The sequence below is a fragment of the Sus scrofa genome, chromosome 15 (genome assembly GCF_054392235.1).
Source record: "Sus scrofa isolate SSC_HxYL_T2T_F1_AM1 chromosome 15, Sscrofa_HxYL_maternal_Yorkshire_Landrace_v2.0, whole genome shotgun sequence".
Classification (NCBI taxonomy): Eukaryota; Metazoa; Chordata; class Mammalia; order Artiodactyla; family Suidae; genus Sus; species Sus scrofa.
This window is the reverse complement of record NC_139397.1, coordinates 108,955,953-108,961,952: the sequence shown is the minus strand read 5'-3', so window position 1 is coordinate 108,961,952 and position 6,000 is coordinate 108,955,953. Positions and strand designations below refer to the sequence as shown.

The 6,000-nt window shown below is 37.8% G+C and overlaps 1 protein-coding gene across 3 annotated transcripts in view; it reads right to left on the bottom strand.

Annotated features, from left to right (window-relative positions):
• Positions 1 to 1,140: 1,140 nt before the first annotated feature.
• PMS1 (PMS1 homolog 1, mismatch repair system component) overlaps positions 1,141 to 6,000 on the bottom strand; it is a 249,331-nt gene continuing 244,471 nt past the window's right edge. For all 3 annotated transcript variants that reach the window (XR_014829386.1, XR_014829389.1, XR_014829391.1), the window contains one exon: positions 1,141 to 2,501. The gene's annotated coding sequence lies outside the window, so the exon portion shown is untranslated. The remainder of the gene's footprint in view (positions 2,502 to 6,000) is intronic.

The window sequence follows — 6,000 nt, the reverse complement described above, 5'->3', positions numbered from 1 at the left end:
CACACCTGCAGCATAAGGAGGTTCCCAGGGTAGGGGTCACATTGGAGCTACATCCACCAGCCTATGCCACAGCCACAGCAATGTGGGATCCGAGCCATGTCTGCAACCTACATCAGAGCTCGTGGCAATGCCAGATCCTTAACCCATTGAGTGAGGCCAGGGATCAAACCTGCAACCTCATGGTTACTAGTGGGATTTGTTTTCATTGCACCACAATGGGAACTCCAATTTTGAGTTTATTTTTGTATGTGATGTTGAGAATGTTCTAATTTCATTCTTTTACATGTAGCTGTCCAGTTTTCTTAGCACCTCTTATTGAGGAGACTGTCTTTTCTCCATTGTATATTCTTGCCTCCTTTGTTATAGATTAATTGACCACAGGTGCATGGGTTTATTTCTGGGTAATCTATTTTGTTTCATTGATCTATATTTCTGTTTTTCTGCCAACATCATACTGTTTTGATTACTGTAGCTTTGTAGTATAGTCTGAAGTCAGGGAGTGTGATTATTCAAGTTCTGCTTTTCTTTCTCAAGATTGTTTTGGCTGTTCAGAGCCTTTTTTATTTTATATACAAATTAAAAACCATTTGTTCTAGTTCTATGAAAATGCCATTGGTAATCTGATAGGATTACACTGAATTGCTAGATTGCCTTGGGTAGATGGTCATTTTAACAATATTGATCCTTCTAATCCAAGAACACAGTATATCTTTCCACTTGTTTGTGTAGTCTTTGATTTCTTTTATCAGTGTATTACAATTTTCAGAGTAAAATTTCAGATCTTTTGCCTCCTTTTAGGCTACCTAAATCTATCTATAGGTCTTTCAGAATTTATCTAAGTATGAAACAAACATTTATTTAAATGTAACAAAAATGAAAATGATGAAATTATAAGTATTCATATAATCCTTCATTCAATAAACAGCTCTTAAGTGTCTGCTACATGTTAAACACATAATAATCTCTCCTTTAAGGAGCCCACAAATACAAATACTACTGGTGACAACACAATTGCTGAGTATGTGGAAAGAAAAATTAATGTTCTTTAGAATGAAGAGTGGAAATGGCTGGGGAAAGGTGAGACGACTAGAAAAGAATCTACAGATATTTCAAAACTACAAAGATGAGTTAGAAGTTTACCTGGAGGAGTTTCCGCTGTGGTGCAAGGTGGTTGGGGCGTCCTGGGAGCACTGGGACTCAGATTCCATCCCTGGCCCGGGTAAGGAACAGTGCTGCCACAGCTGAGGCTTAAGTCGTGACTGTGGCTTGGATCTCATCCCTGGCCCGGGAACTCCATATGACATGAGGCAGCCAAAAATGACAAAAAAAAAAAAAAAAAAAGTTTACTTGGAGCAGGAATTAACACAACACTGTAAATCAACTATACTTTAATAAAAAGAAAAAAGTTTACTTGGCTAGGAGAGAGGTATAGATGGAAGCATAGGGAAGAAAGGAGAAAGAAAAGGAGTATATTCTAGGGAGCTATGAGAGCAGAAGTACCAAGCATGTTTGGGGACTGCCTGGAAGCAGTAAGGCATAACCGAATGATTCATTTATAATCAGCCCAATCTGTTACTATCAAGTACATGAACTGTGCAACTTATAAATGCATATTGCTAATGAATTTATTCCACAACTAGATAAAGTAGTTTTGTCCCATGGTCACAAGATGTGTCCAAAACTCTGGTCAGCCAGACATAGAGGTATGCTACTAACCTTGAGGGCAAGACTCTGAACATACATTTATTGCCTCCATTGGAAAACCGATTTAAACTTCATGTCATCATTATTTTGCCTATAAATACATGCATTTAAGATTCATCCTTTTTAGTCTTTCTTTAGCATTCTGGGAGAAGTTGTAGATAGAGAGAATTATTTGCTAGTTAAATTTAGGAAACAATATATCCACTAAACAAGGAGCACGAGCAAGTCACTTCTTAAGCGATAATCATGAAAGTAGAAGCTTGCAATTAATAAAATTATTAGATTATTATAAAAATCACCTTCTTTGTTCTACCTGGATAAAATCTTTTTGGCATGACTGAGACTAAAGTCATGTATATAGACCTGTGTACCATCATGATCCTTTATTGAGGAAACAGAATTATTTTCACTATATGATACCATTGAGAATGAACAATTTTCTTTCTCCTCTTGTTCACCCACTACCAACCAGGGAGAGTTGAGTAGACTACTTTTATTCCTGATTCTCTAATATATAAAGGAACAATCTTTGAATGACAAATATTAACTACATTGAAAAACAAATTTTTCAGTGATATTTAATTATGAGTGATATAAATTCTTATACATTTAAGAGTATATCGATGCTTCTAAATTAAATTCCAAGGAGAGAATAAATTGAGCGGAATGGGTCTACTAATCCCTGTGGGTGATAAGTAGCAACTTGATGCTTCATATTCTTTGATGATTGAAAGTAGAGAAACAAACATTTCACAAAAAAACCCACCTCAGCTCAGATGTAATAGTAAAGGAATCCACTGTGAAAAGAAAAAACAGAACACACATGTGGTCAATTTCAGGAGGAAAGTAACCTAGTCAAAGGAACAGGCCCAAAGACACTTTTCTACTACACAAGCACACTTGAGCCTATTTTAAAAAGCACATTAGTAGGGGTGAAGAGAGTTCAGTCCAGTTAGTCCCTGGCACCTCAATCAAGATTGCCAGCATAGTTATCAATTAATGTTGCAGTGGTTTCAGTAATGCATACACGTGTCAAATAGGAACTATACTGAGTCTGCCACTTCATTTTACACACGATCCTGAACACCTGTCAGGTCGTGATGATTTTCAGTCACTACTGACCCAGGATAAATTTTAACAGGTGACAGGCTTTGGATCAAATTTCCAATTCCCTGAGGCATCCAGTCCTCCCAATCCTAAGTATTTTTGGCATGATTTATATGTTCTTTAGCTTCCTTTATAATGTAATTTAGAGTTATGTCAATTCTAGTACTATTCCTGAAATGTAAGAAAATATCTAGTGTTCAGTTTTTCAAATCTCCTTAACAGAAAACTATAAACAATAAAACATAAAGGGAAATAGTTGTTTTATTATTGTTTTAATACTTTACTGTGCTAAATAAAATCAGGCAATTCTTGTTGGTCTCACAAATTAGATATGAAGTTTTAGCAGTCTGAATTTAAATGTCTGAAGACTGCTGATTTATAAGGTAAAAACTAATTAGCATGAGGTTCAAAATTCTTCACAATCAGGAAGTAAGTCAAAAAGAAAAACAAATATCTGGAGTTTCCATCGTGGCTCAGTGGTTAACGAATCCAACTAGGAACCATGAGGTTACAGGTTTGATCCCTGCCCTTGCTCAGTGGGTTAAGGATCCGGCGTTGCCGTGAGCTGTGGTGTAGGTCGCAGACGCAGCTTGGATCCCGCGTTGCTGTGGCTCTGGCGAAGGCCGGCAGCTACAGCTCCGATTCGACCCCTAGCCTGGGAACCTCCATATGCCGCAGGGGAGGCCCTAGAATAGGCAAAAAGACAAAAAAAAAAAAAGAAAAGAAAAGAAAAAGAAAAAAGAAGAACAAATATCATATGAGATCACTAATATGTGGAATCTACTACAAATGATACAACAGAACATACAAAACAGAAACAGACTCAAAGATTTCAAAACCAAACCTTCAAAACCAAAAGGGAAAGGTGAGTGGGGGAGGGATAAATTAGGGGGTGGGGATTGATACATACACACTGCTATATATAAAATATATGGGTAACAAGGACCTACTGTATAGCACAGGGAACTTTACTCAGTATTGTGTAATAACCAATATGAGAAAAGAATCTGAAAAGGAATGGATATATTTATATGTATAACTGATTTACTTTCCTATACACCTGAAATTAATACAACTTTGTAAGTCAGCTACATTCCAATAAAATTTAAAAAAAAAATATTCTTGGAGTTCCCATTGTGGCTCAGTGGGTTAAGAACCCGAATAGTATCTACGAGGATGCAGATTCGATCCCAGGCCTTTCTTGGTGGGTTAAGGATCTGGTGTTGCACCAAGCTGCAGCGTAGGTTGCAGATGTGGCTTGGATCTGATATTGTTGTGGCTGTGGAACAGACTGGCAGCCACAGCTCTGATTCAACTGCTAGCTCCAGGGACTTCCATATGCAGCGGGTGCCACCCTAAAAAGAAAAAAAAAAAAAAAAGGGATTCTTCACAATCAGGTTTTACCTTGTTTTCCTAGACTTTCTTCTCTATGCCAACCTTCCCTACTACACACCTCATACTACTGAATACTCAAATATACACAATTTCCAGGAAAGAGTGATCATTTCCATACCTTCAAGCCTTTGCTAATATTACTCCTTCTGCCTGAAATACCCATCCCCTCTCTGCCTGGCAAAATCCTCAAACTTCTGACCCCTCACTTTTCTTCATCTTAGCTGATTATGATAACTTTCTATGTCATGAGGAAAAGGCACCCAGTGTCCCTCCCCCTTGATTGATATTCTTCACCACTCCAAATCTAGTCCCTCACTAAATCTTGCTAGTCTTCTTAAAATCCCAGAACCCATTTACTTCATTTCCACTGCAACCTAGCTAGTCAAAGCCACCATCATATCTTGTCTAGACAACTACAGGTAAGATTAACTGCTTTTTCTGCTTGTATACTTCTTTGTCTCTAAATACATATCCAGAAGGCACCAAAGTACCTCTTCCAAGGCTGGTATTGGAAACCCAGCTCACAATCTAGGCATATTGTGGTGAGCCAGATGTTACTAAGCTGACTTAGTAAATCTAAATTTCACACATCTATCAGAGAAGTTTGATGAGAAACTAAAATCTGTGTGATATACTGAAAGGTGTGATGAGGAACTGGTTATTTTAAGTAGGTGTGGGTTTGAATAAATTTCCAAGACAGAATTGGCTACCTGTCACTTATGTCCACAAATGTCCAGATGAGTCCTCCCATGCAGGTAGTACCTGAACCCATGAAAATGCCAAGGAAAACAATGTAGTGAAAGAGGAGAACAAGGACAGAAACTTGGGAGACCTTTATATTAAGGGGATAGGAAGAAAAACCACAAAGCTGGCATTAAGAGAAAGAAGTGAGCCAAGAAATACAGTGTGTTTGTGTGTGTATGTATATTTATTTTTATTACAAAACTGGATTGCTTCTGATTGATTCTAGAAGGCCTAGTAATAGATTAAAAAATATATCCTTATATAAAGCTGACATTTGTATACAAACTAGGAGGAGGAGGAAGGGCTATAAAAACCAGGGATAATGAAGCAAGTACAATATTAAAGAAGCAAGTACAATATTAAAGGAGTACAATAATGCAGGCACGAGGCGACTTTGTACCAAATAAAATGGCAAGCTATATTTAAGTATTACTATATTTTATATATACCTATGTAACATGGGAGACTTTAGAAATAGAAGTCTCAGGCATGTTATCTCATATACTTGTTTTTCTGAGGGAGAGTCTTTCCTTTAATGAAACAATAAATAATTTGGGGGGAATTCCTGTTGTTCAGTGGGTTAAGAACCTGGCTAGTACCCATGAGGATGCAGGTTCGATCGCTGGCCTTGCTCAGGGGGTTAAGGATCAAGCATTGTCACAAGCTGCAGCATAGGTTGAGGATGTGGTTCAGATCCTGCCTTGCTGTGGCCGTGGTGTGGGCTGGCAACTGCAGCTCCAATTTGACCCCTAGCCTGGGAACTTCCATATGCCACAGGAGTGGCCCCAAAAAGTAAAAAAAAAAAAAAAAAAGACTTTTTAAAATGACTATAAAATCCTACACAGTACAGAAAACTAAAATAGCAAGTAAAAATCATCTAGAATGTCCCCTACAGAGCCATACTTGTAACATTTGGGTGAACATTCTTCTAGAAATGTATGGTCTTCCTCTCCCCCTCTCTCTCTACACACACACACACACACACACGCACATTCACATATATCAAAGGGGTCAGTAAGCTAAGGTGATCATTTCTGTAAATGAAGATTT